We start from the raw sequence: 24,144 nt of genomic DNA, 5'->3' as shown, positions 1-24,144 counted from the left end.
CTTGTATCTTCAAATGCTACTAAAAAAACGAAAACAGGACTGGAGAGCATAGCCTTCAACACGTGCTGTTGTTCTCATATATTCCTACAGTTTGGGTGGTCTAAGTGGCATCGTTTTGGTTCTCCAGATATTTTATAACAAAACGCCCATATATCCTAGCCAGCATAATCAATTCTTGGGGATCCTTGAAGTTGTAGTTCAAAAGATCTGGATAGACATAGGTTGCAGAGCACTGTCTTGTGGTGAACTGCTTAATGGCAATTAGCCAACTAATGGTGCATCCTGCGCTGCCTGTTTAAGAATGTTCGACCAGTCAACACCTAATCTTTATCCAAAGCAGATTCGAGTAGGCCCTCACAGGATTGCCCATTCAACATAGTGCACTTGCAAATCTAATAGGCTATTGGCTTCATTCTCATTCTGGGTTTGTTGGCATTCCCATAGTATTTGCGCAGATATACTGTCCAACTGGGTTACCTTTAATGGCAGCCAGTTCAATTTACTGCTGGATTTATGCAGAGTGGCATGGCAGAGTCCAAAAGACCACTGTGGGTATTTGGTGAATTTACCAAGGGGTGACTCTTCTCACATAAAAGCCATCACTTTTTGGCTTTGAGGTAGAGACGATTTACCTAGAGGCATCCATGCCCCAAGAGCAATCATTTACTCATATTGAATAGTGGCAGAAGAAGTCGGCTGATTTGTGTGAGCAAAGTTAATTATACATTATAATTATGTTTAAACACTCATTGATATTGCAATATGTTTATTGGAACATTTCTACTTCGTTAACTGTGCTTTTTATATGCTGTTTGCTTTTTTTTTTTAAAGTACTTTTGTTGAAAATATACTTGTATTTTAGATCCCTAGCCCTACACAGTAAGTCACATAAGTGTATAATTTGATGCAGATGAAATAATTGGTACTTATTAACATAAGACAACTGGCTGTTCTCATTATATTTCGTGTCACAGTCACACCGGAGAGCCTGATAAGTACTAATTATCCAAATGCCACATCTGTATAAAATAACAGTATTGCGGGTTATTTCCTGCCCATGTGCATTGCTAACACAGACCCTGATCTTTATTTGACAAGATATCCTGTGACTTTTTATAACCTATGAAGCTGACTTTTCTTTTTCTTTTTTACACTTTACCTTCAATGTTCCTCTTTTTGGCTGCTGTCACCTGGAGGCTTTTTGGTGCCCACTAGTCTCGAATGGGCTGAAGGGACACTGAGATTGTCGCCTCTTACAGTCAGATACGCCTTGGTCCATTGGCATTGATCAGCGGTGGCGGCTGTAGGGAGGCATGTTGCACCCCTTCACCAGTAATGGAACATTGCTGCTGTGGCCCACCGCACATTTACAATTTCTCAAAAACTGATGGTGTTTTGGCCATGGATCACATAAAATGAACACGCAGTGCAAGGCAAGAGTGGAATGGGTGCCCCGGAAATGTTTTTCAAAGTGGCCCCTTATTACAAACAAATGAAGCCAGCACGACAAACCCCTTCGAAGTAGGGGATGGCTAATTCTGAACCCTAGAACATTAGGAAATATGTACCCAAATAGTGAACTTTAAAGCACATTTGTCCCTATATTGGGATTGCAATGTAGCTAAACATGATATAGAAACTAACTACAACATTTGTTACGCATGCGGAATTGCATGCTTGAAGCTTTAAACAATGTAGTTGCTTTAAAGGGATGTGAGAAATTAAATGAAGTGGAAGGAATGGGAGGACTGGGAGAAGTGGGTAACATGTGCGGCGGGGACATTTCCAGCGATCCCTATAGGCCATTTCTCCGCCGCTGCAAAGTCAAACACACCACCACACCTCATTCGACTCCCCCCAAGGACTTTGAAGGGTCAAGAAGGCAACACTGTGCAGTGCTTTACAAATCCTTCCAATATATATAAAAATACATGAATGCACCTCAAAGTTAATCATTATCGTTGCACTCCCAGAATAAGTCGGTCTTGGGGAACCTAATCGTTCCTACTGGAGCTAGTCTTGCATCAAACAAAGCATGATGCTATTGTGCAACAGAACGCCAATTCCATTGTATCTTCTACAGGCCCTCAAAAGATTGAATCAACATTAAGGAAAGGAGATTGACTTTAGGGAATGTATAGCTTAAGGGTTGTGCGTTATTTTACTTAGTCATACGTGTTGATGTTGATGCACCAGGCACATGAATAACCTCAGGATCTGATGTAAATCACTCGTCCGCGCGGAACCCATTCGTCCATCTACCAGTGCTTCATTTGACGCCCACCCTTTAGCCCGGAACGGGAACACGGCCTTCAAGTTCAGTTAAATATATGGGGTCCAATTCACAAAGATTTCCATTCGTGGAGCAAATAACGTCCCACACAAAGGCGGTATTAGAGAAAGTTTGCAGTCGTGCAAGCGACATTAGCAAATAGGCAAACATTGCCCTAATGCAAAAATATGTCATTTTAATGCAGCTTTGCATTAAAGCAAAGGGCAAGGACTAGAAATTGAGTTAAAGAATATGTTTTCTTCACTAGTTAAATTTGTTTTTCTAGTGCTAACTACCTGTGGACTGGTGTATAGTTTCTGTATTTACAGATGAAGATAAAAAACACCATTTTTATTTGCAATGCATCAAATATGCTGCACTCCACAATAGTTCCTGATGCACGTTACTGCTACAAATGGGCTTGATTTTCCCAAAAATGTGCACCTACAAGTAAAAGACATTAGGAAAGAAAAAATACACTACAAAAAAAAACAATAACTGGGAATTCAAATAGTTGTGGCATTTGCTTTATTACTACATTAGCATTTACCAAGCTGTGGTCATAGTGAGTGTGCATCATATTAGAGATAACTGTGAGGCAGGAGTTGTTCCGCTGAACATGTTCTGTTAAACTGTGAACAGAACAACAACAAGTAGGAATTGTGCTTCCTATAATAGCCATACAACTGTACAATGGGACATTTATTTTGAGTTGAAAGGCATAACTCTAAAAGAGTTGCCAATTCATGCTTATCCACCCACCAATTAGCTTAAAGATATTCAAAACATTGTTTCTAGTCTTAAGGCACTTCTTCACATCCCCCTATGAATTGGTTATATAAGATGCTGAGCATTAAACACTTTTTAAGTGAACACTTTAAGTACTTTAATTGAATAATTAAACCTTTCACTTGACATTAACTTCATCTGGAGGGCTATCTCATCTGTACATCGGAGTCTGTCATGTCATTTTGTAATAATGTCTATCAAAATCATTTCTCTAGCATCCCTGGAGTCATGTCTATTCCCATCTTGCTATGTCACAATGAATTATACGCTATCGAAAAAGGATGCAGTACCCTTTTATGTTACTAGAGGAGACTGGCATTGGACAAACAGTATATTTTGTGCCAGGCAGGCCCACAAGGGCCTGAGCAGTGGATTCCTGTTTTGGGCTTTCAGCACAAGACCCTTTGAGGGGGCTAACGAAGGATATCAAAGGGATGTGGTAGATTATTATCAATATAGAAGCAGAATCTGTGCATTGAGTTCAGCATATACAGACGTGATCTGTGGTACATGAATAGACCCCCTTCAGGTGTCTTTGCCTCCATTCAAATACATATTGCAAGTTTAATTTTCCCTCTCATCTGAGTTTTATGAAATGAACCATCAAGTGGGTGTCACTGGGTTTAGGTAGAACATCAGGAAACCCAAGCTTATGTGCATTGGCACCACCAAAAGTGTAAACAGTGCATTAAATATAGAGGAGAGCAGATTAGAATGGGTTTATTCCTTTTGCTATTTAGGCATTAATATAACAAGTGGGTTGAAGTGGCAGACTCATATTAAACCTCAAGCGAATAAACTTGCCCAAATAAATGGCTCTTTAATAGGATATGGGCAACATTGGGGGGCCTTACAATGCATCTCGCCTCGGGAGGATAGCTCAGCAGCAACATGCTCACCTTTGTACCAAGACAATGCAGAGCCGCGCAGGTTCGATCCCCGGGTCCGCGCTTTGAAACCTCTGGGTATTAAGCGCGTTATAAATAACCTATCATATCATATCATATCATACAGATTTATAGAACTAAAGACATACCAGTGGCTACATAGGGTGCAGCATTCTGGGGATATCAATGCCCAGATGTTGCACAAAGCAAAGAGAACTGCTTCCTTAGAGCAATCATGGTAGTAAACCAGGGTTTCCCAGCCTACTTGGTGCATCAAGATTGTAGCCTCTCATATATTTCGGACCTCATTCAGCTGCAGCCCTTGATATATTGGTTATGTTTGTGGGACAACCCAAGTTTGATGCGAACCATGCTGCTAATTGAGGAAATCTTCGGCTATGATGCTCAGCATAGGTCTACGTGGCTAAATTATGTGTGAACCGCTTTAAACTCCCTAGGCTTAAATGCTTTTTTTCACCGTAGGTCAGGTATTAATAACAACATTTAGTGTTGAAGGCCTTTCTGGACCCCCAAAAAAAATATAGAAAGAGGATATTGAGTGCAATAAGGTGAGTGCTCAGCGCTACCCCAGAATTAAGCCATTATTGGGTCCCTCTGACTATATTTATTGGATTAATGATCCTAGGAAGAGGGAACTTGGGTTGCATTTGAGAAGCAGCATTCTCTTCACAAAAAGGTACTGCACTTACACTGTATAAAGGGGGCAAAGGAGCGAGCAGATGCTCTTGCGAATAGCATGACATGGATAACGTATTGCACTGCTTGTTAGTATGTCCGTTTAATGCAAATCTGAGGCTCAAATATCTTCGATCAATGTTAAGATGTTCGGGGACAAGGCTGTAGCTTTTAATTGGATTCCAACACTCCATAATGTAAATTATGCACACCATGTTCATGTTTTCATTGAGCACACATCGGAACTGAGAAATTGTTCTTTACAACATAGATCATGTTTAATCAGATTTTTAATTGTATTTGTAGTATTTTCCAATAGTCGTTTTTACTGTGCCTTGTATGCATTTAAAATGTATGTCTTTAGTGTGATATATGTTTCATGATTCTAACTGCGTTGTGTTGTTGTCTTTAATGTGTGTTATGTGCCCAAAATAAAGAATTGTTCTTCTTCTGCCTTTGTTTGGTGAATCAGGGTGCAATATTTCTGTAGGTAGGTGTGTCCTTACAAGATTGTGCCTGGTGAATGCCATTTTTTGGCACACACACCCACTCTGCTAATGCAAAATGGTTGTGTCTGAAGGTTCACCCCCAGTCCTCCATTTAGATTCACATGCTTTTTACAACCAATGGCTGCAAATGGCAGTTTTCATGTTTCCGTGAAACAAAAAACACATTCCATAGACATTAATACCAGAAAATGCTTTATGAATCAGGTAGGCTAAAAGGACAAACCTATTTGCTGTGAACGTGTCTGTGTTTATAACTCTGGAAACTGATTTCTCAGTTTGATGCGGTAGATGTTCCTCAATCTTTGTCCTGGATGCAGAGGTTCACGCAAAGAATGAAGCAATTGGTGCTCTCTTTAGTATTCATTTGTGAAAGCATTTTTATGGCACTCACACCAGATAATTGATGCTTACCTCAGAGGAGTTTGGGGTGGGATTTACATAGAGGTGGGTCTCCCAGACTCCACATGTTTGTTGTTAGGCTCAGGTCTGGTGAACGATGGCCTGGTGTTGAGACTTCCTACTTGGAGATGGAGAGAGATCAATAATGGATGCAGGCAGGGAAGAACATCACCAATGCATCCCAGGACCGAAGGTCCAGGGGATTGGGTGTGTCTTGATCTTTCCCCCATACAAATGAAGACTGTGCACATTGACCAAGCCAGGGCCTCCTGGGCAGTGCAGTCTAGATTCAAAAGAGTAAACACGATCCCTTCTGTAACATCAAAGTGAGTGCCTGTTAGGGCAGCCTGCACGCTTGTTGTAACAGGGGCTACAACTGTGCCTCAATAAGGGGCCATTAGAAAATGTTGAGACTGGACAATCTGATGCTGAGTGATCTCGCTGGGACCCTCCTATCATGTAGACCCACATTGTTGATATGTGCATGGAATCAGAGAGTGATTCGAATAATAAAGGCATGTATTCATATTACGGAAATTGAATTCCAGATAGAATGGGATTATCCGGTTGCCTGTTTCCTGGTGGATCGCTAGGAGCAGGAGGTATCAGCACTTTCTGCCAAGGGTGCATTTTTACAGAGATCAAATAGCATCACATCATTACAAAGAGATCTCACTTCAGAAAGCTGGTCAGTCATAAACAAAGTTCCTACAAATATCAGCAACCTAGCTGCAGAATCACTGAGACAGTAGGTAGTGCATATTCATTATACGTCTAGGTTCTCAGGTTTCTGGTTTTGCTACTGGTGGGATGTCAGAACCATTTATATGACCATTCACTGGAGAATTGCTGCAAGACCTTCTACAAAGACATAGATGTGTTTGTATTTTTGGTCTTCATAACAATGCATGTTATATATTGTGAATTCTTTACCATGCCAATGGAAAGCAATTTATAATTCATTAAGACTAACAATTGGACATGACTCAGCAAATCTGCAAAGTTTAGTTATGGCTGATAGGTGTCAGAGGAACACATTACCAACTGTGAATCCATCCCGTGTTTTTTTAACACATTTATTGCTGATATACAAGTTTTTTCAGTCACACACAGGAATCCACCCGAAAGCTGATGGTTCCTCCCCATATCAGCTTCTGCTGTCAACTTCCTCCACGGCAGCACGCGCATCATGTGCAAAGTGCTACTGGGATGCATATGTCACAGAAAAGATTCACAAAGTGCACCTTACAATGAAACACTACATTATGACATTTCAGCCGTAACCTGTCCCTGGTGATTTAAAAAGCTGTGTATGAATCCCTTTACTTTGTATAGAGATCAGGGAATGTATTCATATTTAAGTTATATTTCAATAAACAGATCAGGACACCTTTCATTCATCAGAAGGAGCTCCCATTACAGTGTCAGCGGCAGCTTTTGGTGCCCGCTGCACAGATATATCTTGAGGGGGCACCAAGAGTCTAAACGATATTTGGGTCAGCCCTCAAGCGGGGGGTGAATGGTATAATTCAAGGGTCATAATTTTTCCCCCAAATTAGCTTGACCAACCAAGCATAGCAAGGGAGCCCTACATAATTAAGAAGGGTTCAGGGAGGTATTCCCTCCCCCAAGAACCTTTTTAAAATAGTGTGCTAAATTGATGCATTTTGCAGCACAATTGATAAGAAAAATTAGATGAAATGGCATACAATTCATAATTGTTTTGCTAGAGAAACAACAAACAAATCCAGGAAATTTCATAATTCATGGGCAGTCATGCCTGGTGAATATTTTGAGTGGAGGGGCCTACATATTAACTCCAATCAACACGAGCGACCATGCATAGCAAGGGAGCACAGAAAAATTAAGTGGAGAACATGATTTTGATTTTTGATTTTGATTTTGTGATATACAATGTGGAACCACGTAAGGAACCACGCAGAAGCTGCATCTACGCACAGATGTTAAAACAGGCCTACTAGGCATACAAAGAGAGAAAATTATTCGGAGAGAAGATATTATTGAAAAATATACGTTTTTCATTTCTTTCTGAATAAGGACAAGGAAAGAATTTTCCAGAGATCGGCAGGCAGCCAGTTCCAGGCTCGAGGACCACCAGTATAAAAGCTTCTCCACGGTGCACAAAGTGAGAAGAGGGAACAATCAGGATGTGTTGGCCAGCAGACCGAAGTGAAAGGGATGGACAATGGGGAAATATCTTTGAGACTAGGTCACTGGGGGTCGGTGCCATGAACACACTTCAAAGTCCATCAGAGTATCTAAAAAATAATCCAATGTTGAACTGGTAGCCAGTGAAAGTCCCTATAAAACAGGTCCCTTTAAAACAGAGAGATTGAGGCAGATCTAGCAAGGCTGTAAAAGAGTCTGACTGCCGCATTGTGGGTGACCTGAAGGCGATGTATCTGACCAGTCGGAATGCCCAACAGAAGGGCATAACAATAATCCAGTCTGAAATGTACCAAGGTCGCAACAACAGCTGAACTCTCTGATTCTGCAATAAGGGGCAGAGCATGTCTCAGGAGTTTAAGTTGATAGTAGATTGATTTAACAACTTTGCTGACATGTAGAATACAGCTACGGTTTGCCTGCCAAATACAGCATCGATTTTCTGGGCCAAACACAATAACCTCAGTCTTAGATGGATTGAGTATCAACCTATTTTAAAGTATCCAGCTTTTTATTTTTGAGCACAGGCTAAGATTTGATCAATTGCTTCTGTGGATTCTTAAGCCTAACAACGAGTTGCGTGTCATCCCTGTAAGAGTGATAACTTAGATTGAAAAAGTAATTTAACAGTGGCCGAATATAAATGTTGAACAACAGTGGGGAGAGAGAGGACCCTTGTGGATCCCTACAAGAAACAGGTAAAGAATCAGTCTAATTGGTTCTGTAAGTGATTTCAATCTGGCACACACCCAAGTCAAAGCTCAGCATGTAGTGCAAAACTGAAATCCTTATTTATTTTTGTCTAAAAGTTCAATATTCTGAACGATATACGACTCATATCACACCCTTCTCCTGGAACCCACCTGGTCACACTGAACCAGGAATCAGGCTGGTTTGCTAAGGTACATATTTATTTATTTATGTATTTAAAATGTAATCACAATGGGCCTCATTACGACCCAGGCGGTAAGTTACCGCCTGGGCCGTGACTTTACCACCATGGCGTAAACTACGTTTACGCCATGGTGGTTGGCGGACTTACCGCCCCATTCCGACCTTGGCGGGGCGGTAAGTCCCCAATCCCCATTTACCCTTCCCCATTCCCATTTTTGCCCCATAGGGCATAATGGGAGTGGGGAAGGCGTTAATTACACCACCGTAAATTACGGTGGCGTAATTAACTCCATTGTCCCTTAGCGCCATGGATTTTAACACCTGCTAAAAGCAGGTGTTAAAAGCGCCATGGCGCTAAGGGACCTCGTACTCAGGCGGTAAGGGTCGGCGCTGTTAACGCTGCCGTTAACCCCTTACCGCCTGGGTCGTAATGAGGCCCAATATGTTTTAATGGATAACAACAATCACCAATGGGGTGACAGAACACTGAATGATGTCTTTAGTACACTAGGAATAGGTAATAAGCAAAACAAATGCAGCACAGAAAATAATACTTTTGTGTTGGTTCAAGTCAGATAGCACTGTGGTTAGCAGTCCCCCCTGCAACACTTCTCAAACCTCCAATAGGCAATGTAAAGAGATAGGAGGAGAGAGCAGGTATACAGGAATGGCACAAATCAAACAGAATATCAGTCCTGCTTTCCCACAGCAAACACAAGAGAAAACGGAATTGACTTTCAGATGTCAGACTGGCTTTCAAGATTGACTTTAGAATGGACCTGGCAAAACATCAAATATGGTTAAAATTGCTGAAATTGTCATAAATTCTTATGGGAGCCCCTTTGGATAGTTGCACACAAGCACAAAGAATGGTTTGGTCAGCAGAAAACAATTGAGATCTTAAGGTCCAGTTTGGAAGCAGTTAAAAGCTATTTTATATGTGTAAACATTTCTCAAAATGAACATTCGTGGCAACCTTTTCTGTGCGCGATATTCACTATAACAGGAGAATCACACTGAGTTGCAGTAGATAGATATGGATGTTGGCTACGAGTAGGACTTGACATTTCATTTCTATCACAAAAACTGAGGGAGTTATGGCGGTTTTAATAAAGGTCGTTTTTGTAAAATAGGCGCAAGAATGAAAAACAGAAATGCACTTTTAAAATGACAAATGAGTTTGCTTACACTAGGGGATGAGTATGAAGAAGCGAATACCACACAGGGATTACCGTCACTGGATCAGGGTGACCACCTGATAAGGAAACCCAACTTCTTCAGATGAGAAACAAAGGGGCAGTGCAGCGATAGTTCTAACAGTACTGGTTCTGAAGGAGAGATAGGATGGGTTGGAGCTAGGGATAAGACAAGGCAAAGATACTCCTAACAATACTGGTTCTGACTGAAAGATAGGATGGGTTGGAATTAGGGACAAGACTATGCAAATATACCATGGGACACAGTTGTTCCCATTTATACTAACTGGATACGTTTTTAAATGGGACCGTCAGTTCTGGTCATGGATTGGGTCTGGTCTAAGAAAACAGCACTTCAGGCACAGGACTCAATCCTTTAGGCCGGTCACCGGATTGGCACAGGGTCTGCTCTCCTAGTCTGTGGGTATTGGATCACCTGGATGGTGAGTTCCTCAGGCAAGCATAGAGGTGGCAAGCCAAAACATTTCTGGATACTGGTTCAAAATGGCCTTCTAACACCACACAGCGCTTTATTGAGTGGGGAGAATAGAGTTGAGGATTTGGGGCCTTGCTGGAAATCAATAGTCTCTATTGCTGGCAAGAGATTGGCATCTGGATCTGAAAGAATATTTAAAGCTGGATGTAGAAAGCTGGATCAGAGTGCTTCGCCGGAATCAGGAAGGTGACTGGATCAGTCAGTCCCTATCGCCTCTGTGCTGTCTCTCTTTATGCCTTAAAAATGACATCACAAAGGGGGTGCATGAGCCGGCTTAGCTAGGCTTGCCCCTGTGAAAAGTGATTGGTTCAGAGTCTACTCTCTGCCTTGATAGGAGGAGAGAAACAGAGTGTCATCTTTATGGTGTCATTTCATGATGCTGAGAATCCACCCCTAGCCACTGGAACACAAAGTCTAATTTTGGCAAAATACATATTTACACATGCGCGAACCTCTATAAAAAATCACATATAGAGATTGCATATTTTACATAGCAGCTATTCCTCAAAACCCCGTGGATGTGGGATCATGTTTCCCCTTTCTACGGAATTTTGCCCTTTTCGCCATGAACACACTTTTCAATTTTTATGCAAGATTCTATAAATGTGCGTGTTTAACATGGGAATGAGTGTATAAAGTTTCACAATTCTAGCGGAAATACAGACCCCATAAACCCACGTTTATTGCCATTCCTGTTCAGAATAAGCTAAACGGTTGTACTGTTTTCAAAGGTAGTGCTAAAAATTAGGTTAATCTGCCATTTTCAGATTTTGCACCACTTTTGATAATAGGTTATACTCCTTCTAAAAATGTCCATTACATATCTTGTTAACACCAAATGGTCAGTCTTTGGCACTCCTTGAAGCATGTGGTGTCCCCCTCCTTTGGAATTTGCTTCTGTCAGCCAGGAGTTTCCTGTGCGGCAGCAGTTTAACAGCCTTTCACACCTTCAATGTCCTGTCTTGGAGGATGGTCATTGTTCCTTTACCCTTTGGATCAGATTCTGTTCAAACCCCACAGTTAACACCTCCCTGTGAGTTTCTGATGAGGGAAGGCCTTCCTTCTGTGAGAAAAACCTGCTATTCCAGTGTTGCAGCTTCAGCCAAACTAATTAACTTTTAAATTTAGCAAAAACCACATCTTTTGCATCATATACAAAATTTAAAATCTGTGGAATCAAAACACAACTACAATCTATATTCCTTTTTGGCAACAATCCTGTTCAGGTTTGCTAATTCAGCAGACTTTTAGTTTGAGATCTAATTGAAGCTTCCTCAGTTCTCCTCTGACAGCTGTCATTCAGGCGGCCCAGGGTACTGCACCCAGATTTTGGCATGGATGTCCGTTTTCAGACAATCCAGTTTTCTGATGAATGTTTTGGTCTTCACATCAGGACTTTGTATGTTTACAATGCTTCATTAGAGACATGACTTTTAGCATGAGGCAAGATTGTGAATGTTGAAAAGTGTTGTGTTATAGGCATTTTTGAGTTTTTGGGAACAAAACAAATGTCATTTGTAAGCAAATATTTTGGTTTCCTTTGCAAAGTGCTGCTTTTTTTAATTTATTTTTTATTTACTTGAATTCAATCAAATTAATGATTTTTACAAAATGAAGAAGTCATTAAAAAAAACGAAGAAGAAGAGTAACCACAACTTTTGCATTCAACGAAGCAGAAAGAAAGTCGTTGCTCGCAATCTAATATTTAGAAAAATGTGTTTGCTGATTTAGGGGACCAAGATCTGCTTCAAAGTCTGTGCTGTGGCAATAGTCCAAGCAGTCTTTTTGCCGCTCATTAGTCTACCCCACCACAGCTCTTCATCTTGGATATAGGAGGCTGACAGATGTGGCAACAATTACTTCTCCCCGATTGACTTTGTTCCAGGGCAGTTGAGCAACAGATGTCGAATAGTTTCAATCTCCTTGTCGTTGTGGCAGAAGCGGCATTTGTTTGAGTTGCTTTGACCTCTGTCAAGATCTCATGAGTTTCAAGGAAATTTCAACGTGCCCTCATGAAGAAATTTCTAACTGATTTACTGGGGAATTTTCCCAAGTAATTTGGGACAGAGTTTAGTTTGCTCGGCTGTGGGGGTAAGTGGCTGGTTGATTTTGACGAAGCTGCACGATCCAGTCGAATTCTGCCATTTTCTTTTTTATTTTCATCGGGTTTTGTATAAGCTCAGCCACAGATGAGTGGAGTTCATTCAGCTTAGATTTGCAAGGTTTTCCCCATAATTTCAGCATACTGCATCTCGTACCTAGTGTTTCTTCTCTGATTATTTCTAATATGTTTGGGCGGTCGGGCAGCAGAGTTTTCCTGTACAACATCAAGCTGTTGATTTTGACTGTCGCTTCCAGTGAGAGCAGCCCTAGCTCTCTTCTGATTAACAGCATAGAGGTGGATTTTGGAAGGCCTACGACAGAGCACCAAAAGTAGCCTTCCAGCCTGAGCCATAGTTTCACAGGTGTTTCCGGTAGAGCCTCAGCATCTTAAGTTAAAGATGGAACCACCTTTGCTCAGTTGAATTTTATCGTTGGTACCAGAGAAAAACGACCATATTTGGTGTCTAGTGATCGAGCTTGGGCAGCTAGTTTCTTGACTTTTTCCAAAAGAGTATGTTGCAACGCTGCGTTTCTGCTAGATCAGTCCATGGTCACTCCCAAATATTTGAAGTGTTGTACTTTTTCCAGGGCGACCCCTTCAAAAAACCAGCTAAGTCGTTCCTTTTGTCGTTTAGATTTTTCCAGGACTAGAATCTTGTTTTTCGCCACGTTGATTTGCAAGTCATTGGTGTGTATGTAGATTGGAAGGTTGTCAAGTTGGCATTGGAGGCCAATAGGAGTGAGGTCCATTAGAATCATATCATCTGCATACAACCGGTGCGTTGTTTTCTGCAAGCCCATAGAGGGTGGGAAGGATCGGATGGTAGATTCTGAGTCCTTAAAGTCGCCCATATAGGCGATGAAGAGGGCCAGGGCTAGTGGGCAGCCCTGCTTGACTCCTCTTCCAGCTGGAATTTCCTCAGATAGTAAGCCGCTTAGTTTAGTCTAACTCGCAGCCTGGTGTTCTTGTGAAGGGCACAGATGGGTTGAACAATGTTGCGAGGGCAATTCCACTCTCTCAGTTTTTTCCAAAGAGTGTCTCTATTGATCTGGTCAAATGCTTGCTCCAGGTCAATGAAGGCCACGAAGACTCGAGGGGCTCCATCAATGATTTTACTCTTCAGAGCGCTCAAGAACATAATGTTTGCCGTGGTCATAATGTTTTTGGTGAATCCCATTTGAAAGGGATCTGCACATGGGGCATTTTTTGCCCATAGCTGGAAGTGTTTTAGTAAGAGGACCCCGAAGACCTTGACAATTTCATCCAGTAGTGCAATGGGATGGTAGTTTCTTGGCTCCTCTTTGCAGCACTTTTTGAATATTGGGACCATGATGGAGGTGGTCCAGGAAGATGGAGTTGACTTTGCCTCCAAGCATCGTTTGAAAATTGCACTGATCAGCGTCGACCATTCCTCAGGATTTTGTTTGAGGTCCAGATTGGTAATGCCATCAGGGCCAGGCGATCTGGAATGTTTGAGTCTTCGTAGAACCTCTTTTATATCCTCTTTATTGCTCAGATCGATCCATGGTTCCAGCTGGGTGTTTTCATCTATAGTAAAGGGCGCTGGAGGAGATTGGAAGAGTTGTTTAAAGAAGCTCATCCAGGTCTCCTCGCCGATGTTGTTTAATGGCGCTTCCACCGCTGATGTGTCAGCGGATCTGAGTAGTGCCCAGAATTTGCGAGGATTGTGTCCATGCACGAGCCTCAGCATTGATTCCGCATCCTGTTGATACAGGTTTAGGTGATGGTGCCTATGCTAGGACTTATGCACTGTTTGTGCTCGTTGAAGTAGATCAAGGTTTTCTTTCGAGGGCTGTACCCAACCTAGTCGCTTCAGTTTCCTAAGCTCGTGGCATTTCCCCACCAGTGTCTTACAATAGGCATGGCTATGAGGTCTGAGACTGCGTCTGGCCTTGTTGGCAGATGATGTGTACGGGACCAGGAGAGGCTGGTAGTCACAGGCTGCTGGGACATTCTTGGAGTGGCGCACTTCACCTCCCCTTTGGTAGTGTAAAGTTATCTTCACCAATGATTCAGCAGACAGTTTGAGGCGGTTTCTTTGTTGGTTGCACTCAACTTGATTTGTCATGAAAAGTTTTCGAGCTGATCATGATTTCCACTTCAAAGCCAGTAAGTTGTGGTTGCTGGCATTACAGTTGACTACATCAAATGAGGTGGCTTGTGCCGCTAGGGGTCTGCTCACAAAAATGTGGTCGATGTCGGCAAAGGATCTTCCTCTCGCCCAAGAGGGCGCTCGGTTTAGCCCTGGAAAGAGGTCACCTGCATTGCGAAAGGCTCTTGATGACATTAGGACGAGCCACTGTTAGGGAGAATTCTCTATTTAGGCTGAATTTCCTAACCTAGTGAGTCCCCCAGCAGCTTTGCTGGATTTCTGGAGTTTGTTTTTTCCATCCTGCCAAGAGTGTGACCCTTTTCCTCTCACTCTTGGACATGTATGTGTGTAATTCCTTTGAATTGTCAATGTGTTCGATGGGCTATGGGGTCTTTTACTCCATAGGGTCTCATAAGTTTTTCTATGTGTGTCACCCCGCACCTTACGTGTCGTGACACGGGGGCACCCTAGCTGGTCCCCCCACCATAGACTCCATACCCGGGGACTGACTACCGTCTCCCCGGGCATGTAAAGTCACCATTGGCTTTACTAGACCTAAATTTGCTAACAGAACTAGTACCAACCATCTTATTGTGGACGTGCTAGTAGGGGTAATTCGATTACTCCTGGATCTGTTACTCGAGGGGGCACTGTCCCGTCCCTCCTCGTCGAGTTTTGGCTGGTGGCAGTGGAAACTACTTGTTATGTTCGACCCCGAGCATAACCCTATGGGATCCGTCCCATTGTTGAAGATTAATACTGTTTTTCGTTAATCTCCAACGTACCACCGATCTACTTATCTTAAATAGGTTTATCGAGTGGTATTTTCTGCCAGAACTCGGGTTGTAAAATGGCGTCTGTGTTTTTCTCTGTGACTCCTAAACCAAAGGTTGAGCCCTTTTGTTCCACTTTTGGCGGGCCTCTGGACAGAGACCCTCCAAAGTGGTGCCATTCTGTCTGGGTTACCTCAGGGGTGTGGGAGGGGGTTTATACACCCTGGACCGAGTTGCCTTGCCAACTCAGGTCGCACTCTGAAGTGATTGGCCCAGGTGGTGAGCCTTCCCGCTCACCACTTAGCATGTGTTGATTGACAAGCTAGGCTGAATGAATGGGGGACGTCTGCATAAAAGCAGGGCTTTGGGACTGGATCTTCAGGAAGTCGCCACTGGACCTAAAGAATCCGACAAGGGTAACGCTGAGTCGACCTGCACGACAACACCTCCGGTGAAGCCCTGCGGAATCGTCTCACAATCTCCCGACAACAGAAGAGATCTCCCTGCCGGAGAGTCTCTTTCCCTGGCTGGTGGGGACAACCAGTCTTCTTCTTCTTTGTGCTTTTTGGTCGCCCAGGACGCAGTGGTCGAATTGCCCGTGCAGAGCACCCGGCAACCGGATAGCCACTACTCCTGCACCGTGATCGAAAGGTGGTGCCTTGTGACGAAGCACTCCGCGGCTGGTTTCTTCCCTGGTGGTGCACCGGACATCTTCTCTTCGACGACGAGAGCATCTCTTCTCTTGGCCAAGACCCGACGTGCATACCCAGACAGAATGGCACCACTTTGGAGGGTCTCTGTCCAGAGGCCCGCCAAAAGTGGAACAAAAGGGCTCAACCTTTGGTTTAGGAGTCACAGAGAAAAACACAGACGCCATTTTACAACCCGAGTTCTGGTAGAAAATACCACTCGATAAACCTATTTAAGATAAGTAGATCGGTGGTACGTTGGAGATTAACGAAAAACAGTATTAATCTTCAACAATGGGACGGATCCCATAGGGTTATGCTCGGGGTCGAACATAACAAGTAGTTTCCACTGCCACCAGCCAAAACTCGACGAGGAGGGACGGGACAGTGCCCCCTCGAGTAACAGATCCAGGAGTAATCGAATTCCCCCTACTAGCACGTCCACAATAAGATGGTTGGTACTAGTTCTGTTAGCAAATTTAGGTCTAGTAAAGCCAATGGTGACTTTACATGCCCGGGGAGACGGTAGTCAGTCCCCGGGTATGGAGTCTATGGTGGGGGGACCAGCTAGGGTGCCCCCGTGTCACGACACGTAAGGTGCGGGGTGACACACATAAAAAAACTTATGAGACCCTATGGAGTAAAAGACCCCATAGCCCATCGAACACATTGACAATTCAAAGGAATTCCACACATACATGTCCAAGAGTGAGAGGAAAAGGGTCACACTCTTGGCAGGATGGAAAAAACAAACTCCAGAAATCCAGCAAAGCTGCTGGGGGACTCACTAGGTTAGGAAATTCAGCCTAAACAGAGAATTCTCCCTAACAGCCACTTATTGCCTCTATCTTCTCTCTGTGAGGAATCCATCGACTGTGGGCTTATTTCTTCATGTGGGTGACATATGGCATGGAGATCACCACATATTATCAAGAGGCCAGCTGGAAACTCCACAAGAGTGTCGTCGATGGCTTGCTCAATCATCGAGAGGAAGATATTGTAAACCATGGGCAAAGGATTCCAGTAAACGTTGATGATGATCATCATCCGTGACGATGATATGGGGTTTTCTTCGATTGGTTTATCCCATTGGAATAGTGTAACAAGCAGGTATGTAGATGCCATCAGCGTTTTTCCGGGAGATGTAGCCCACTGCCTGAGCGAATCACAGTTATAAGACCTGAGAAAGGACGGCCCAGAGCCCCTTTTTTTTGCTTGGTCCATAGTTGGCTTCTCCATCATCCAGGATTCTTGAATGCAGACTATGTCAACAAGACCAAAGTTTAGGTCACCGGGGGGCGTGGCCAACCGCCATGTAAGGAAGAGGTGTTCTTTGCGGTTCCGTCTGATATGCCCATAGATCCACTGCTAACCTCAACTTTTCTACGCCAAAACTCCTGAAAGTCGCCACGACCGTCGATCTAAGCCCGGGGCACCCGAGGCCGGAGTTTGGAGTGGCTTTGACCCACCATCGAGTCACTGCGCCTTGCACAAAAAACGCAGCGGCCAGAAAATTCCAGCCGCAGAGGGACCCGTCTCTTCACCGAAGCCCGCCTCCGAAATAGAATCGAGGTGAATCAGCTGGAAACCACGGCTCCGTTTGACTGCATAGTAAGTGGGTGTTACAATCGGGAGAGAAGTAACCCCCCATGAGAGGAGGTTTGGACCTGCACCCCCTGTGCCCCGCGCCGGCCAGCGGGTGAGTGGAGCCGAATGGGAACCTGCGGTAACGGCCGCGGACCATGCACGGCGTGAGGGGAGAAGGGCCCGCGACAGACACCTAAGAGGAGGGAAGTGAGGAGCCTTGAATCGCCCCGACCCACCTCAACCACATCGTGAGGCACCCCCGGCGGGGATCGCAGCTCCGGTCGGGAGCACTGAGAAACCCCACAGAGGGAGCCGGAGGGAAGAGGAACAGCTGAGGCCCTGCGCCCACAAGCCCACCGCGGACACAGGAGAGACACTGTCCCTGTGGAGCCTGTGGCAGAGGGACGTGCACACCCGGAGGCTGCGGTGGCGCCAGTGCGGGGCATGACTGCGGTGGCTTCATGAAACCGATGACAAGCTACTGCGGACATCGGATCAGCCATCCGGCACAGCGAGCATCCGTAAGGCCCGGCTTGGAGTGGGGGCACTGAGAGTACCGGCAGGCTAGAATCAGCCGTAAGGAGTCGGGGGAGGGGGCCTTGAGGATATCACTGGCACAGGGTGCGCACATAACACGCTGGCCCCCTGGTACCCTCGGCCCCAATACACCCACGCCTATTGATTGCATACCCCGTTGGAATTGGGCAGCACGCGGAAGTGCTGTGGTGCCCGGGGAGCTTAGAGAGGACCCCGATGGGGGCCACGGACACCATCGGCGCCCTACCGAGCTGGGGTTGTGGTGCTACGATCCCAGGGCCTGTATCCCGACTAGACGTGGGGGAGGACCGAGGGCCATGGTGGGAAAGGCTGAAAGAGGGGGGCCAAACGATCATCACGACCCCCATGCTGCGCACGTGAAGCGGCACCCCTGAGGGGGCCCCGGTCTCTTGACATCTCCGGGCAGTGCCTGAGTGCTGCGTCCCATGCACAGGGGGGGGGGGCAGAGACTCCCCGCGGCTCGACAGTGAAGCCAGCAACTAAAGAGACTGCAGCAAAGCCTGGATCCGGATACAGCGCATCGCCTCCATACCCTTTTTGCACTGATAAGATCAATACTAGAGCCCCCCCTCAATCATAACTGAAAAAACACGCCCTGCATGGCAGCTACACCGCTGGGGCCCCATCAGCCTCAAACATCCCACCGAACCCTCCAAAGCATACTACGCTTGGCTTGGAGGGAAGCGTGAGACGCGGGCTAGCCAGATTGGCCATAAACAGCCCTAAAAACTACGCCCCCACAGGGCAAGCAGTCCCCACTGCTGCCGAGAAGCCTAAGAAAGACCCTGCGGGCCTGACCACCCTCAAAGCTATGTCTCACAGAGGTGCACAAAGCAAACACAGACAGACCACAATGGAGACCTTTGCGGCCACCGGGTCGCTCAGACCAAATGCTAGCACCACCAACGGAGAGGCATCGGGCACGGAGGCACCTGAACCGGCGAACTCGCAGCTCTTAGAGGCCATTATGATGCTCCAGAAAACTATGGAAAACAAAATTGATGCTGTAGCTATCGACTTGAACCTGCTGCCGCAGGATGTGCGTTCCATTGCTAGCAGAACAGACGCTTTAGAGACCCAACTGCGAGACAACACTGAATCAAAAAAACAACTCCTGAAAGAAGTGGGCGCCCTGGCACAGAAGGTGAAGAACCTGGAAGACAGGGCCGACGAGGCAGAAGGGCGGGCCCATAAAAATAACATCAGAATCATAGGACTGCCTGAGGGTAGCGAAGGAAACAATCCCACGAACTATGTTGAAAACCTCCTCATACAGGAAATCGGAGCCGGGAAACTATCACAAGGCTTCACCATAGGGAGAGCCCACCGATCCCTCGCCAAGCGGCCACCCTCGGGGAACCCACCTAGATCCATCATAGCCAAAGTGCTTAATTATAAGGACAGAGAGACTATTTTAGCCTTCTCAAGACTAGGCGGCTCCATACAAAGAGACTCCGCGAAGGTCGTCATTTATCCCGATTATACCTTACAAGTTCAAAGGAGCAGAGCCCAATTCAATCTCATCAAAGTTAGACTGAAAAACGCAGGCCTGCGTTACATGCTGCTATACCCTGCTAGACTGAAAATCCTGCATAACAACAGAGCCTACCTGTTCGACACCCCTGCCGAAGTGAGCGAACGGATGGACAGGGAGAAGGTCCCCGACCTCGAACAGAAACAGCGCAAACCACAACATAAAGCATCATAATGATCTCCCCCATCGCCTCCAGGCAGTGCTCATCAGAGTAATAGTGCCACATTATGGAAAGCGGCGACAACGATGAAACTGGAGCCGCGCCAGACAGGGAACACTTAATAGCCATACCACCTGAAGTTGAACTACTCCTGTCCCCAGGAATCGTTTGGGTAGGTTACCCGCTCGTAGGGCACCAAGAGACCCAGGTCTAATGGAGCGTAAACGGGGAAGTCATTACGGGGGAAACCTCACTAGATGTGTTTTGTTAAAGGAAAAGTTAAGAGTTTACGTTCACGGGGAAGGGAACCCCAAAAGGGGAACCCAGTTAAAGTTATATATGGACCGAACGAAGACCAACAGCTGCAGAATCGTTACCGGCCTGACCGGGCCCTTCCGAAGTCTCGCGCATTCCTCTGGGCCAATCAGGGGGACACCCACAAAACCACAACCACACTTGAACCATGGCTGACAAAATCAGAATAATGTCCTGGAAAGTAAGAGGAATAAATAGTTACGTCAAACAGCACCGTGTCCACTCCTTCCTAAAACGCCATAAAGTAGGAGTCGCCCTGTTGCAGGAGACCCACCTGAATGCACCCAAACTAGCAGCGCTAGCTAAAGTCTGGAGAGGAACTCTAATAGGCTCTGCATACTCCTCGTATGCAAGAGGGGTCTTGATATGGATCGCACCTTCCATGCCTATTACACTGACCCATACCAAAACAGACAACGAAGGTAGAATGGCTCTGATACAAGGCACCATAGAAGGAAGGGACCTTTGCTTGATTAGCACCTATGCCCCTAAACACAATCCCACCATATTCTTCAACTCGCTAAACTCCCGCCTGAGCCCAAGTAGAGAGGGCGCAATAATATGGGAAGGAGATCACAATTGCACCCTAGACCCCCGCCTCGATAGGTCAGACAACAAGCATGTCTGCCCCTCCACCCCCGCCAAAATACTAAACACCCTCACACATCAATTTGCCCTGAAGGACCTATGGAGAGCACAGCACCCCGAAACTAGAGCCTATTCCTTCTACTCGCCCCCACACAATGTCCACACTAAATCGATTGCCTATTCGTGAGTGAGGAACACCTAGCTCTGTTTGATGACACACAATACTTGGCCAGGGTGCTGTCAGACCACTCCCCCCTGATAACCAAATGGACACTAACGGCCTCCAGCCCCCCAGTCCCGACATGGAAACTTAGAAGTGAGGCGCTGCTAGACAACGCCTTTAAAGAGCAAATCAGACAGGGCACTGCTGACTACTGGCAAACCAACAAAGACAGCGTCCAACAAATACGTACAGCGTGGGAGGCATACAAGGTAGTGATAAGGGGAGAAATGCTGGAGGGGCCCAGAGACACACCACTGCCTTGCTTGCTTGCAACGAAACAGAGCTGAAAGTTCTAGAATCTACACAATCCCCTGATCCGGCCCATGTGCACAAACTAATAGAACTTAAGCAATCTTGCCTAACACACTGGGAGACACTGGGGAAACTGAGCTACGCGAAATACACTGCTAGGAACCATGCCCTGGGTGATAAACCTGGGAAACTGCTCGCGTGGCTGTGCAAACACGAAATCCCCAGACCTCCAATCTGTCAAATCCAGAGTAATGATGGCCCAAACACCTATACACAAGCTGGGATAAACCTACTGTTCAGAGAGTATTACCCGGCCTTATACTCAGATCCCACTCCTCCCACGGACACCAATATTGAAGATGTCCTTGACAGCATCGAGCTGCCCCAGCTAGACGAACACATGGCAGAGACCCCAGATGGCCCCATCACCCCTGACGAGGTTATGGCCACGATCAGGACATTGCCCTCGGGGAAAACACCAGGGCCCGACAGGCTCCCTGCTGAATTTTATAGGACCTATGAGGACATATTAGCTCCATTATTATCCCAGGTGTACAACAAAGCGTACGAGGAGGGCTGCCTCCCCGACACCATGTGCAAGGCTATTATCATCCCCCTGCTAAAACCCAACAAGGACAGCACAGACTGTGGCTCATATAGGCCCTTGTCCTTGCTAAACGTGGACTAGAAGATACTAACAGCGCTAATTGCAAGGAGACTGCAGGTCGCCATCCCGCACTTAATCCACCAAGACCAAACAGGGTATGCGCAGGGCCGCTCATCACAGAAAACCTGCGCAAGCTATACCATGTCATATATAGCACAGAGGGCGAACCAGGAAGATGCGCGGTGGCGTCTTTGGACGCTTCCAAAGCTTTCGACTCGGTCCGGTGGACATTGCTCCACGCCACACTAGCCAAGATGGGAATTGGGCCCGCCTTCTTAAAATGGGTTAAACTCACCTACACAAACCCCATGGCCAGGGTGCAAACCAATAACACGTTCTCGGACAAATGGAACCTCTCCAGGGGGACCCGACTGGGATGCCCCCTATCCCCCTTACTGTATATTTTAGCCATCAAGCCAGTGGCGGCATACCTTAGGCAGGAGTATGGTGACGGGGGTATAACTATAAATGGGGTGACCCACCTAGTCTCTATGTACACGGACGACATGCTTCTGTACCTAAAAGACCCCGAACACATACAACCCTACATACTGGAGACACTGGGAGGGTTTCACAGATGCACGGGGATCCTAATAAACCATGACAAGTCTTGCCTGTACCCCCTAGCCGCCCTAAGCACCTCTAAAACGGAACACCTCCCCACCGAAACCCTTAAATGGGAACCCACCACTTTTAAATACCTGGTCATTAAGATCCACTAAGACCCCAGAACTGAACATGCGCTGAACACTGAGATTGCGAAAGAAGGCTTGATAAAATCAATAGACTTTTGGAGCAAGCTGCCCCTTTCAGTGGCCGGCAGAGCGGGGCTCCTCAAAATGGTGGCATTGCCGAGACTCCTGTACTTTTTTACCAATGTCCCGTACAACATTCCACAGCGATTCTTCAATGAGCTAAACAAACTATGCAGAAAATTCCTATGGATGGAAGGAAGGCACAGAGTCGCCTTGGAAGTAACGCAAAGACGGAGGGGGCCTCAAAATCCCTAATTTCGAACTCTATTATCTAGCAGCCCAACTGAAGCATGTAATCCAATGGATGGCCAATGATGCCACCTCGGACACACGCCTAATACGACCCACTGACCTCCAGCTGCTGCTTAGGGACCTACTCTGGACCGAGCCAGACACAAAACAACAAAATCCACACTTGATCACACTCGGCACCCGAATCTGGAGAAGAGCTTGCAAATCTGCCAATCTGACCGACCCTTACTCCCCCCAGATCCCGATAGCTGCCACCATGTCGACCAGACCTGAGTGCCTGGAGGGGATCAGGAACATATGGGAACCCCTTGGCATTGCCACCTTGGGGGATTTAATTGACGACCAGAGCATTCTCACGTTCACCGAACTGCAGGAAACCACAGGAATGCCACCAGGCCAATTCCTCCTACACGGGGCGACGGTGATAAATCTTACAAAACGATGGCCCAAGATAGAGTCCCTCAACACGGGACATAAGGTCATTGAGAACTTGCTAAGTGCAGCAGAGGGTGGACACAAAACCTCGAGAATCTACGAGATCCTGCTCAGCTGTGCCTCACAACACGAACTCAAAAGCAGGGCAAAATTGGAACTAGAACTTGGCAAGCAGTTTGAAGACAAAGAGTGGGAGACGATAACACACCACCACAAAAAGGTATCTAGGAACGCCCGCTTCCAGCTCATACAATTTTACATCATTCACAGAGCGTACCTTACTCCGGACATCATTTCCAGATTCGGTAGCACGAGTGCTGTGTCATGCCCCAAATGCCCCGAAACCCTCTGTGGGAATGTCACACATGTTCTGGGGATGCCTGGCCATACAGGCCTTCTGGACCCTAATCCAAGCAAATGCGGCCGAAGCAGACATTATATTGGACGTCCAATCGCCCAAAGCTTGCATCTTGGGATCATACCCCAGGAGCAAGAAGAACAGGCCCCTGAATAGACTTAAGGACCTAATGTACATTTTGGCAAAAGACGTATCGCCATGGCCTGGAAGAGCCCCAAGGCCCCCACCATCACGATGTGGTGGGCGGACCTACAGAGATGGTACACGGCTGAAACACGGGCTTGGGAACTGGCACAACAACAACAAAACACGTATACCTCTGACGATCTACTACAATGGGTGACCCTCACGACGTCACTGTTCTATACAGCTGAAGATAGCTCCTCCGAAGAGGACCCGGACAGCCAGCACTGCAGCTTACCGTCACAGACTTGGTCTAAAAAGGTGGGAGGGAAG

This window comes from Ambystoma mexicanum, chromosome 8, assembly GCF_040938575.1.
Source record: "Ambystoma mexicanum isolate Mex_15411 chromosome 8, UKY_AmexF1_1, whole genome shotgun sequence".
Taxonomy (NCBI): domain Eukaryota; kingdom Metazoa; phylum Chordata; class Amphibia; order Caudata; family Ambystomatidae; genus Ambystoma; species Ambystoma mexicanum.
Note: the sequence above shows the minus strand (reverse complement) of the source record.